General features: G+C 38.3%; 1 protein-coding gene across 4 annotated transcripts in view; it reads right to left on the reverse strand.

Annotated features, from left to right (window-relative positions):
* Positions 1-14,237, reverse strand: part of LOC109432604 (stromal interaction molecule homolog) — a 135,287-nt gene that overhangs the window by 98,158 nt on the left and 22,892 nt on the right. The gene's annotated exons all lie outside the window — the stretch shown is intronic.

A 14,237-nucleotide genomic window follows, 5' to 3' on the forward strand; every position in this document is an offset into this window, starting at 1 on the left:
AAATGTTTCCATAGATTAGTATCTGAGAACGACCTCCATCTCCAAACACAATGATGAGTCTTATCGGTGTTTGATAGGAGCGTATCATAAACTAGTTTTAGATCTATTGAATGGCACTGTAACAGTTTCTTAGGTCGTTAGCGGTGGTCCATTTTTTGGTCCAAATTTATAACAGTTCTAAAAATTTGAAACGCCAAAACTAGACCAAATTCTGCTCAGCTCCACCGGTGTTTGTTTTAAATTTCAAATCGCAGCTGTTTTGTCAATGATGTTCTGAAAGCGGAAGAATTCGTCCTCTGGAATAAATTAAATTCACGAAGATCCGGAGAAAACTATTGGTTCAAGTGTAAGTTTCAGGAGCTCCTCCAGGAATTTCTCCAGGAACTGCAGCAAATTGCTTCAGGATATATGAAGTTCCTCTGGGAATTGCTCTAGAAATACCTCCGACAATTGTTTCAGAAGTTCCCTTGCTAATTTCTCCAGGAGTTCAGGAATTTCTACATGAGTTCCTCCGGGAATTTCTTTAGGAATTGCTCCAGCAGTTTCTCCGGGAATTGCTTCAGAAGTTCATCCTGGAATTACTCCAGGAGTTCCACCGGCAATTGCTCCAGGAGTTGCACCGAAAGTTGCTCCAGGAGTTCCTACGGTATTGACTTCAGGAGTTCAGGAGAAAAACTTCTAGAAAAATACCTGAGGAAACTCCTAGACTAATTTCCTAGGAAACCTAGAGGAATCCCCGGAGGAGCTTCAAGAGAAACTTCTAGAAGAATTGCCGAAGCAACTTCTAGAAGAATTGCCGAAGCAACTCCTAGAGGAAATCTTGAAGGAACTCTTTGTGGAAATCCCGGAGCAACTCCTAGAAGAATTCTTGAAGGGACTCCTGGAGGAATTTTTGGAAAAACTTGTAGAAAAAATTCCTGAGGAAACTCCTAGACTTTCTCTAGTCCCAGAGTAAGTCCTTCAGGAATTCCCGGTGGAATTCCTATAGGAATTTCCAGAGAATATCTTCGAGGAAATCCTGGAAAAAACTCTTAGAAAAATATCCCAATGTTACTCTAAGATGAATTCCTGCAAGAACTCCTTGAGGAATCCTTGGAGGAACTTTTAGAGGAACTTCTAGAGGAATTTTCAGAGAAACTTGTAGAAGAATTCCTGAGGAAACTCCTAGAGGAAGTCCCGGAGGACTAATTTCCAGAGGAACACCTAGAGAAATTCCCGTAGGAACTTCTTCAGGAACTCTCGGAGGAACTTCTAGAGGAATTCGCGGAGGAACTCCTAGAAGCCATCAATAAAGTACGACACGCTTAGAGGAGGGAGCTGGGTTTGTGAAAGTGTTACAAACAATGAATAAGGTATTGGAAAAACCCGTAGGAAGGGTGGATGTAACTGAATAATTTTATTGTTATATCGTTCTTTTTCTACTCAGAGTCTAAGGGAGTAGAGATCAAAGTGGATAATAAAATGATAGATATGATAGTATTCGCTAGATTGTGAACAAGTGTGAAAATTTATAAAAGGTGAAATTAGGCAGGTAGGCCATGTATTGAACGAATACATCGAATGCGCGAAACTTCTGCCGTACGACCTGTGCTTTTAAACAGATCGGCTTGGTTGATAGTTCATAGTTCATACCACCTTACCAAGACTGGCAAAAGCTTCAGGCACCCGACTGCCTATGTATTGTTCTGTTTTCATCGCAAGTTCTATCGATCGGTAGCTTTTGCGGAATTCATACTCCGTTCATAGGGGTATGCCTATATCGCGGCGTATTCTTCCAATTGAAATTATTAGATCTTATTGAATAGAGCACTTTTCTTTCTTTTTAATCCAAACTTTTTATATCATATTCTGATTGTTGACCGTATTCTATACGGTCGATATATCAGAATATGAAGGGTGGAAGGGGGCTGAAAATCCCCACTATGTATTAATCAAGGAACTGCTAGAGAAATTCCCAGTGGAGCTCCTAAAAGAATGCCCGGAGGAACTCCTAGTAAAGTTCCCGGTGGAAATCCTAGAGAAAGTCCTACAGAAAATCCTGGAGGAATTTCTAGAGGAATTCCTGGAGAAACTCCTAGAAGAATTTCCGGAAGAACACCCCTAGAAGAACTCATAGAAGAATTCCTGGATAAACTCCTAGAGTAATTTCCGGAGGAACTGTTAGAGGAATGTCCGGAGGAACTCTTAGAAAAATGTCCGGAGGATTTCCCGGAGGAACTTCACGAGGAATTTCCAAAGAATTCCTAGAGAAATTCTCGGGAAACTTTAGAGGAGTACCTGGAGGAACTTCTAGCAGAATTTTTGGAGGAACTCTTGGAATAATTCCCAGAGGATTTCCTAGAGAATTTCCCAGGCCATTTCCTAGAGGAATTTTTGGAGGAACTTCTAGAAAAAGAATCGGAGAAGCTCCTAGAAGCTTTTCTGGGAGAACTCTTAGAGAATTTCCCGGAGGAACTTCTAGAGGAATGTTCAGAGAAATTTGTGAAAAATAAAATCCTGTAGAAATTCCTAAAAGAAATCTACGAGACATATCTCAAGAAATGTAAAAAAAAAATCTACGGAAGAGGTGTTCGGAGATGTTTCTGAAGTCAGGCTCGATAGTTTTAGGTAATGTATCAATAAAACAAACGTTTCTAGAGTTCACTGAATGTACACAAGGCGCCACCGTGTATGAACATTAGCATTGTGACAGCAGTTGAATTATGTCAAACACACAAAGCTACGGTTGCACTATCTGTTAATTCCATAGAGGCCGTGGTTATTTTATTGATCCATTTTTTCCGGAGGGACCCCTGAAGGAGTATCACAAAGATTTTTTTAGAAATACTTCGGAAGCTATTGGGTGTATTGTTGTAGTCATTCTCGAAGAAACTTAGTGAGAAATTTCAGAAGAAATTGCATTTACGGGGAAGATTTAGATTTAGGTATTCCAGAGTCCTCATGTTATGGAACTCCTGAAAGAAGTCATGTAGAAGCTCTTTGAAGAACTTAAGGAGGAACTCTTGAAGATATTTCCATAGAAGCCCTTGCAGTAACTCTCGGTGGAATCACTGAAAAAAATCATTGAAACACAGAATACGCGGGAAAAACTCGTGGAGAAAATCATAACGAAATTCTCTGAGGAACATGTGATAGAATTTCTCAAGAACACCTTGGAAATATCCCGAGCATTTTCTAAAGAAATTCTGAAGAAACTCCTGGAGAAACTTTCGTGAAACATCCAAGGAAATATTCGAAAGAATTACTGAGCGAATTCTCGGGGGAACATTACCGGAATTCCTATAGGCCCTTCCTCGAAGGAACTCATAAAAATGAACCCTAGGAGCTTCTTACATTTTTTTCAGAAAAACTGCAGAAGGAAACCTCGAGGCAACTTCAGAAAGATATCCCACAGGCAGGCTTGTCCGCACTGAACGCATGAAAATTCTGCTCTTTTGATTTACACCACCAAAACCATCGTATTTATCCAATCTTCCTATTTTACCTGATAGAAGGATGTTTGAATATGTTAAATGTCATTTCGAACTGTTGAAAAATCGCACCGCAGTGCCGCACTGAGCGTGCAAAGACAAATTCACTGGGGTGAATTCACCCGGGTGAAATTCTCTTTGCGCGCACAGTGTGGCACTGCGGTGCGATTTTTTGACAGTTCGAAATGACATTTAGGATATTTCAACATCCTTCTATCAGGCAAGATAGAAAGATTGAATAAATACGATGGTTTAGGGGATGTAAATCAAAAGAGCAGAATTTTCATGCGCCGAGTGCGGACAAGCCTGCCCACAGGAAGTATTGGAGGAATACCCGAACAAACCTTTGGAGGATTTTCTAAAAAAAATTCTCGATTGAACTCCTGAAATAATTCCCGAAGCAAGTACTGAAAAAACTTTTGGAAGAATTCTTGAAATAACTCCTGAAGAAATTTTCATTTAAGCTCATGATGAAATACCAGGAGGAACTATTGAAAAAAATCGCGGGCGAATTGCTGAAATAATTTTCAGGAAAAATCTGAACAGAAGTATATTACCTTGCCCATTACGTGCTACCGAAGTGCTGATTGCACTCCGTTCATAAGAGCAAAGATTTCGGTCTGAAAAACGGAACAGTGTCTGCCGAATGAGTAAGACTGATGTAGTCTCAGATTACGAGAGTGGACACCAGCACCGGGTCGACCTTCGAGAAGGGAGCCAGCAGTGTAACAAAAGATGTCGTCTGAAATAATTCTATCCAGTTAACCAGATGTCCACTCTTCTCGGGAAGGGAATTTCGTGGAAAATGTCCTATATGGAAAATTACGAGAAATTGTAAGATCACTTGGAGCAAGGACATGTTTGTCCAACCCAATGCACCAAAAGTGCAATCGACGAGGTGAGAGTTGATCTGTAGTTTACAGGATTTTTTCTCTAGTAAACCGAGAATTCATAAGCGGTAACTGCAAGATAGTGCTTCTTGTTCAATATGAATGTGTCAAGAGGCAACGCTAAAAAGAACTTCGACCACTGCCGCGGGAGTTGATGAGAATGCACCAGACATCGCCATTTTGTCATCACACAAGACATTCATAAACCAATATTGGTCGAACAATAGTTATGTACCCATTTGATATACGTGAATATCAGAACTCCAAGTTTTACCAAAAGTTCGTCGGCATTACACGAAGGCTATACAATAGGCTGGCCCACACTTGTATGAAAAACAAAAATTTCGAAAAATACCAAGTCTTACCTCCTCAATCAGTTGTTTTGGACTCCCAGGAGCTACGTTCAAAATTTGAGCAAAATCGGTTGAGCCTAAGGGGGCGCTCAAAACGCTTGAAGTTTGTATGGGAAAACTTGACCAAATGTATGCAGAAATTTTAAGTTTTCGAATTTTGCCGCTAGGTGGCGCTGTAAGCGTTCAATAATCAAACCCTTTGGTATTATTGTAGGTGACTATATGCCAGAGAACTTTGTCGAAGACCGCGAAGTGATCCGACGGCTGTGAAGAAAGTTATAAGATATTAGGCTCAATATGACCCAGGCAGGCACGCTGAACGGACACTGCGCAATCGAAGTGCGAAAAACCTAACATCCTAGGAGGGTTTGTTTAAATAATCCACATCCACCATCTTCCTTGAACCTTTTTCTTCGTACGGTAACATACTTTGAGGACGGCTCAGATAAACAATCCAGTTTTTGCTGATCAAGTTCTGAGTTTCACTGTTCAGTTGCTCGAATTCTGCAAAAAAAAATATTCAAGGATATTTTGAATCATCCAGCAATAGTTTTGACTCAATCGTCTATAACTAATTGCAGAAGCTTGATATTCAAATGAAATGGTCAACAAACTTGTAAGGCAGGGCTGTACCCCATTTGGCTTAACGCCATTTGGCACAACGGCCATTTAGCATACCAAGGATTATGCACATTCTTACCATGAAAGCTGTTCTTCGTATTGTGCCAAATGTTTTTGTATTATGCCAAATGGCATCATGTCAAATGGACATCATGGCTTTTATAATGGCCCTACCCCATTTGGCATAATATGCCGTTTTTCATAACAAGGATTATGCACGTTCTTACCAAGAAGGCTGTTCTTCGTATTGTGCCAAATGGCTATAACGCGAAATGGCTATCATGCCAAACGGCTTTTATGCCTGTTGTTTTAGAGCCTGTTTAGCTATCAATGATACAAACTTATAGTTCTTATTTTTGTTATCTTGCCTCTTGTACTTAACAATAAATTTTTTAATAGTTTTGATAGCATTACTTGATATGATTGTGCTATTTTCATTTGATCAGACTTCACGATGCATTTTTCAAGCTGAAATTAGCGCGCATCTCAAAAGGTGAAGATAAAAAACGCGAATCCCCTATCGTCAAGCGTCAACTTGGAGGCATTACGTTGCAGCTAATATTATGTGCTTCATTTTAACGACTATTGCTGTTAGCACGAAAACTATCAATTTCAGTAGCAGCAGCTACCCTAATCCGACACTGCTGGCATTCTTCCCAACAACGAAATAATTCCACAGAAGCTGTATACATAATGAGTGTTGTTGCCACGCAACTATAAAATATTTGCTAGTCGTGAATTTTTCTCGACCATAAATTAATCATCTTTTACACCCGGGGCAGAGGGCAACATCCACAATCCTCATCGTGAAGATTTCCTAGGTAACGAAAATTTGTTTACTCTGCACACACCGAGATAAATCAGAATATTTCTGAATGATTCACGGAATTGCTCCTCCGGCACGGCCGAAAATCACACCGGGTGTTCCGTCAAACGGAACGCCTCTTTTATCACACGCGGGACGCGGATAAAACTAATATTTACGCAAACATTGTAGAAAAAAAAGAAACACATCATCGTAAATCTCCGTGTTCGCGCGAGTGGAATCAGAATGCCTCAACATTTTTTCGAATAAGCCAGTGCTAAAACTGCTCCATCATCTTCGTCGGAGTTTTGTAGATGAAATCAATGGAATAGATGATCTATGTTGTTGTTTTGGAGGTGATTGATAGACCCTGGTAGGGTTCTGTCGTCTCCGTTTCGTTGTTGATAAGCGAGGTTATTTGGGATCCGAGAAAGCATCTCCTCTCCTCTTCTTGGCGTAACGTCCTCACTGGGACAAAGCCTGCTGCTCAGCTTAGTGTTCTATGAGCACTTCCACAGTTATTAACTGAGAGCTTCCTCTGCCAATGACCATTTTGCATGTGTATATCGTGTGGCAGGCACGAAGATACTCTATGCCCAAGGAAGTCAAGGAAATTTCCTTTACGAAAAGATCCTGGACCGACCGGGAATCGAACCCGTCACCCTCAGCATGGTCATGCTGAATACCCGTGCGTTTACCGCCTCGGCTATATGGGCCCTCATCCGAGAAAGCATGACGACTTTAATTGCCGGCCACGTCACTACTTCTAGATGAAATATTATATTTTACTTAACAAACGATTGGCAAGTGATTATGCAATCCTTAATAGTATTAGGCTAGCAGTCTACATAGTTTTAAAAAGGTTTTATTAAACCTTTATAAAACCTAAATTGCAGGTTGTTTTAAAGACCTCTTTGAGTCTGTTTTACTAAAAAATATTGTTCGGTATTCAAGTCTCTAAATTGATTCTTAGTCTACATGAATACCACCCAAAACCTTTAACTACAAAACCATATGGACTGCAGTACTACCGTAAGAAGATTGAATTAAGATTGCCGTTCTTCATATTTACTCTTGGCTGCAGTCAGTGATTAGTGTACTTCGTTTTGGATTCAACAAATAGTACCACACAGTGATTATCGACCCATTTCTACATTATCAATGTTTAATAAAATTTTTGAAAAACTGTTAGTAAGCAGATTAACAAATTTCTTCGACCAGCACAATGTAATTTATAGCCTGCAATATGGATTTAGATGTAATAGTGGTACCAACATAGCTATCACTGAACTGGTTGATAGAATAATTTCTGAAATCGATAAAAAAAGGTACGTTGGAGCTCTTTTCCTTGATTTAAAGAAAGCTTTTGATACATTAAACCACGAGATTTTACTTGGAAAGCTTGATAGATGTGGGGTGAGAGGGTTGGCCAATGATTTGATTCGTAGCTATTTGCATAACCGTCAACAATTTGTCGCAATTGATGGAACCAGAAGTATTTTAAGACACATTAGCACAGGAGTTCCACAGGGAAGTAATATTGGTCCATTACTTTTTCTCATTTATATTAATGATATCTGCCGATTAAATTTAGAAGGACAGCCTAGATTGTTTGCAGATGATACTGCCTTATTCTATTCGAATTCTGATCCTCATACCATTGCTTCCTTTATTAATAGTGATTTGCAAAAAATGAGTAAATATTTTTCCAACAACCTGCTGTCTTTAAATTTAAGCAAAACTAAATTTATGGTATTTCATTCATCTAGGAGAACGCTACCACCACTTTCTAATCCAACATTAGGGTCTGATATAGTAGAACAGGTCACAACATTTAAATATTTGGGTGTTTATTTGGACAGCACTTTATCTTGGGATGCCCATATACAACAAGTTTGTAACAAGGCATCTTTTTTGTGTGGAGTTCTAAGGCGAACAAACAATTTTCTCCCATGCCGAGTACTTTTACAATTTTATCATGCACATATTCACTCAAGATTAAGTTACTTGATTCTTTCTTGGGGTCGAGCGTGTAAATCTAAATTAAAAAAGCTCCAAACAGTTCAAAACAGATGCATTAAAGCAATATTCAAATTACCCCACTTGTATCCTTCAGTTCAACTTTACGCTAACTTGCCCCATAGAATTTTGCCAATTGTAGGAATTTGCGAATTACAAACACTTTTGCTAGTTCACGATATACTCAATAATGTAACAACGCATCACAACTTATTGATACAGACAACTTCACGAACTCATAACACCAGGCGAGTTAATGATCTTGTGCTCATTAGAGCATCTTCTAGTTTTGGCCAAAAACGCTTCTCTGTCATCGGTCCGTCTAAATTCAACAATCTTCCGCGTGATCTACAGCAAATCAGCAGTCGTTATAGTTTTAAAAACAACATCAAGCGATATCTGAAAGATAACATCCATACACTTTTGCTATAATAGTAATATTAACCGTCATAAAGTAGCTTAGAATAATTAATTATTAGTTTTAGTGCACAAGTGCTTACTTAAAAGGGCTTTCTGTCCACTGTAAGCACGTCCTTCAAATATTGTTATTTGTTTCTTCCATAAAATCTCTCTATTTCGTTAAGCTATTCTTTGTTCAAATTTCTAATTTCTCAGCAATAATTTAGTTTTTAGTCTATTTTGCCTGTTGCCAGTTTGCTGAGAATCTAGATGCGTCCACTACCAGGAGGCTCGTTTCCAGAGTCTTTTGGTGTGGGGGAGAGTGGAGGGTCGCATGAAAAAAAAAAAAAAAAAAAAAAAAAAGTAAAAAAAAAAAAAAAAAAAAAAAAAAAAAAAAACCAGAGGCGCACATGCGATGGCGTTCTCACCAGCCTCAAACTGTGGACCAGAAATGAAAGTTGCGCAACAAAAAAATCAAAATGTGTAGAAATCCGTTAGTCACATTTGTTGCGCCTCAAGGAAACAATATAAAAACAACTTTCTGAAAACTTTTCGCTGTGACAGAAATTAGAATAGAGATAACGCCTTTAAAACTACGTTCAAACTATGAATAAATATCACAGAACATGAAATACTTATACAATCAAAACACCACATTGTTTTGAACTGAAAAAAAAACATACAAACAACCTTCTTAAAACTTTTAGAAAGCTAAAAATTGAAATTTAACCTTCCAGGACGCGCGCCATCAAACAACCGAAACTGCACCACGCTCGTGCTGTATACGAAAAGCGAGGTTTTTTAATAGTGTTGTACTTTTTACAACAGCGCGCGCGCTGAAGGGTTAACTGCGCAACAAGCAACACGTGGTCCTAAATGGACGGACATTTTTGCTTTAACGTAAGACTTTCTTGTTTTATTTTAAATCTTTTCTTATTTTTTATGGCTCTACGTCCGCACTGGGTCTTGGCCTGCCCCACTTCAACTTAGTGTTCTTTGAGCACTTCCACAGTTAATTGAAGGGCTTTCTTTGCCTGTCATTGCATGAATTTGTATATTGTTAGGCAATCACATACCTAAATGTTAAATTTATTTTATTTCCCTTTAGATTTAGATTAGAAAAAAATAAATAAAAATAAAACATATTGAAGTTATTCATCAATAAAACTTTTCGAAACAATATTCAAATCGAGATTATAGTGCTTTAGAAAATCGAACCACAGTGTCTTCGGATCGAGCCAAGCCGAGCCGTAATAACACGGCTCAGCCCGTAAGATTAAATTGTATTTGCAGACTTGATGATACTATGGGAGGGTACAAACAAACAACCATACGAACATCTACATGTATGTTTGTCGGCCTTGCGGCAGCTGCGGGGCGGTTTGTATAGGGTGCTCGCTCGATCTAAACCGGCCAAGACGCGTGACGGTAGCGCAATTATGGGGCTATTTGGGGTAGTGTAAACAAAACAAACGTTAAGACCGGCTGGCTGTCGGTTTGTCGAAGATTTAAGCGGCATCTAGCACTAACTGGGTAAACTGGGTGAAAGACCATGGGATGGGAGCCCATCGTACGCGCTGGGACGGGGGTGAAAGAGTTGAATCAGTCGTTTTGAAAGATAGTGTATTAAATTACGAGTCGGTATCTATTCAGTACTTCAGTAACATGTTCAAGTCAAATAGGCTCGAGGAAGTCCACATAACTTTTATAAGATTGTCAGGATTTATGAAGGATTTAAAAACGTTTCCAAAACTAATTGAATCTCAAAAAATGTGATTTTCTTGAGCTTAAAATCATGAGTTCTAAGAGCTTTACAACAAAAAGCTTCAGATATAGTCACATGTAGTAGGTACTAAATAATTTTAAAAAAAAATGGAGCCCATAGTCAGTCTGAAATCTTGAAAGTAAAGAAATAATGTCAAAACATTAAAATATCTTATTCGAGATTTAAGAATGTATGTATGCAAAACTTGTCACAAATTAAAGCAACAAATTGAACAAAATCGCTCCATTGTGAGTACCGATTAAATAAATAAAAATGAAAAACAATTTAAAAAAAAATAATGTTTGAGGAGCTTAGATGCAATTTTGTCGGTTTTGAGTTAAGTAGGGTAGCGAACCACTTGGGCAGCGGCCGGTATTTTGGGCACTCTTCGCCAGGGATGGGAACACTCACTTGCAAAGAGTTACACTCACTTGCTATTTTCTCAGCTCAGAAGCGTGCAATCAAGAAACGATGTATGGACAACTTTTGCATTGTGGTTTTGTCTAAAACTTTGCCGATAAGAGTAGGGGTCGCACACGCATATCAAAGTCGTGACAGAGTTGTAAAAGCGACTCTCCACGAGGTGAGTGTAATTTACATTCACCTCGTGGAGAGTTACCTTCGCAGCTCCCTCACGACTTCGGTATGCGTGTGCGACCCCTACTCTATTCGGCAAAGTTTTAGACAAAACTACAATGCAAAAGTCGTCCATACATCGTTTCTTGATGCACGCTTCTAAGCTGAGAAAATAGCAAGTGAGTGTAACTCTTTGCAAGTGAGTGTCCCCATCCTTGTTCTTCGCTATAACGCAGTCAATTCCGAATCACTTGATATGTTGTACACGGCTAGATACTATACGTATCACATCGCGTTCCAAAAAATGTGTCAATTGGTTCAGAATTGGCTGAGTTATAGCAGAAAAGTGCCCAAAATAGGACCGAGATGGTTCCACTTCCCTATATCAAAAAAATCAAATTTAAACACATCGATGAAAATTAGGTTGATATTTTAAGCAGAACTTTGTCACTTTATTTTGCTTCTAACTTAAATTTGTATATATAATACTATTTTATTATTAACAGGTAGTATGGTATAGCCAAGAAGGCAAGAAAGCCTATTCAAGTAAAATGTTTAAAATTCTAAAGTTTGTTAGAACCATCATAAAACTAAAATAAAAGATTCGGCTTCACGACTTTCGCAACCTTTTTAAAACCAAGTTGTCTTTAAAATGTTGCTTTGGCAAACTTCTGTTTTTTAGCTATGATTTTTCATAGAAGTCAGAGAAAACAAACGGAAAACTTTGGAGTCTTCTGGGAAATTAAGTAACATATATTCAGGGGTTTCACCAAAGGGTTTCTTCATGGCCTTTAGGGAATTCCAAATATCAAACACCCAAGCAAAACAAAAATTAATAAAAAAAAAATAACCCCAGATATTTCTTCATAAATTCTTCATAAATCATTCAAGGGATTCTTATCACAAGTTTCTTCCAGAACTGCTTTAGAAATAACTCTAAAAATTCTCAGGATTACCTGCACAATTGATTTTAGAAGCTCAATCAGAGGTTTCTTCAGAAATGCCTGCAGGAATATATAAAACATGTATCTAGTAATTTGCCAAGAAGCACTTCTAGGATTTCTATCAGTACTATCGTCAGAAATTCTTTTGTGACTGGCTTTAACTAATTAAAAAAAAATATCAACGGAACTTTTCCAGCAAAAGCTGTTATTGATATGGTGTTTTAGGTGTTTTTATATCTAGGATACCAAGGATACCTATCTCTAGTATTTCTGAAAGTATCATAAATGTTGGGACGGTTTTATAGTGAAACTGGCAACACTGCACAAATTAGAAAGAAGGCAAAGAGGTGAGCAGTTTGGAAGTAGAATCCCTTTGTAAACGGCGGATTAATATATTTAAATGTAAGCTTTAAACAATGTAAAGAGAAAATAAGTTTGTTAATTCCAGACCAACAATTGAAAGGCCACATCAACATTGCGTAAACAAACACGTTTCTGTCGACTTGAGGCCTTCTGAGATCCACGCACGTATCTCACCACCATTAACAGAAAGCTTGATGTTTGGGCTTTCTGTTAGTGGTGGTGAGATGTGTGGGTGGAGTTCAGAACGCCTCAAGTCGACAGAAACTTGTTTGTTTACAAAATGTTGATGCGGCCTTTTCAATTGTTGGTCTTGAATTAACAAATATATATTTCAGCAGTGAAGCTGCATAACCGAAATGCTGCTGTCAATAGGTGTTAATCCATGCAAAGGTGATGCTCCCAACAGTAAACAGTAAATATACGAAAAAAAACTCAAACTTTTTTCAAAGACACAATGTGTGTTTAATTGACAAATTGAGAGATAAATTTGTGAAAAAATTACCACTTGTTTTGGTGGGATTCGAACCCACGACATCGCATCGCTAGTCCGGCGCTTTAACCAACTAAGCCGCAGAACAAGTTACGATTCCAAGCACCACCCTAACTGGGTCCGTCTTTCACAACTTTATCTCTTTTTTGGCTTACCATAGTACCACGTCAAAGTGAGAGTGAGAGTGGGCGTTCAAAGGATTTGCGTGGTTTTGCTGTTGTTGATATAATGCTGAAATCTTGGTAAAATAGTTACTAACTGTCGGTAATCCATTACCGAGTTTCGGTGAACTTTGCCGAAATTTCGGTAGAAATTTGGATTATGGAGATATCGGCAAAGTTTCAACGACACCTCGGTAACACTTTTACCAAGATTCAATGAAAATAATTACCGGATTCTCGGCAATCAGTTTGCTGAGGTCGGCCATTTAGTTTAAGTGTGTATGGGATTCCTCCGAAAATTTATTTAACAATACCTGCAGCTTTTGCGTAAAAAATACTTCCCGCTGATTTCCTCATAAGCTCCTCATATCAAGAAAAAAAAAAGCGAAAATATCCCTTGGAAGGAATCGGGGAAATTCCTGAACGATCCCTCCCTGGAGCAATTCTCTAAAGAATTCACTCTGGATGAATTCACAACAAATAACAAATGGTTTATTGGTTATTTCTATAGGGAATATTATTTAGGTACATTCTTTTAATAATATAATTTCCATGTCCTTAGTGATTCCATGCTACTGACCACTGAATGCAGGTGAAAGAAATTTAAAAAAAATTGTTAATTGGTAAAGTCAAGATGTATTTTTTGTGAAATTTTTAATATTTTTTGTTGTTTTTTTTTCTAGCTCTGCCCATACTTACACAGAAAGAAATCATGAAAATTAAACAACACGTAAACTGAGGATTGACTGCAAATTATAGCAGAAACTTTAAAATTACAGCCATTTGCCGAGAGATGATACAGTCCGCTCAGTAATCAGCCAATCATGCGCATTGTTTACAGATTTTGAGACATATTCGCTTGAAATTTACATGTAGTAACGTAAACGAGGACAGCCACGCTCAGTCGTCAGCCAATCGGAATGTGATTTCGTCTGCCTTGCTGCGGAGACGGCTCTCTCTCTCTGTGGCTGAAGCGGTACAACAGTTTGTTCGTTTATGGTGGATCATGTTTATCTTTGATTGCCTTCTCTTCAACTTGGCGAGACAGTCTAGAGGGAATAGGCGTGGACTCTCACTCGGAAGATCTGAGTTCGATTCTCGTATTAGGATTTTTTAAAGTTTCTCTGAAAAGTCGGTATTTTTCTCATCAATCAGCAGTGTAATTTTAAGTTCACACATAAATTTCTATCGAACACGATGTAGGTCAATTTGTTACATTCAGTTCGCTATAAATTTACAGATTTTGTTCATAATGTTTATACCATTATTGCGTAATATGAATAAGTAGTACTTGATAATTAGTAAAGTTCGCTACTTTTTTATCAGAAAATTCAATCTTCGAGCTATCTGATAAGGGTGTTGATGTTCATGGGTGGATATA

This window comes from Aedes albopictus, chromosome 1, assembly GCF_035046485.1.
Source record: "Aedes albopictus strain Foshan chromosome 1, AalbF5, whole genome shotgun sequence".
NCBI lineage: Eukaryota > Metazoa > Arthropoda > Insecta > Diptera > Culicidae > Aedes > Aedes albopictus.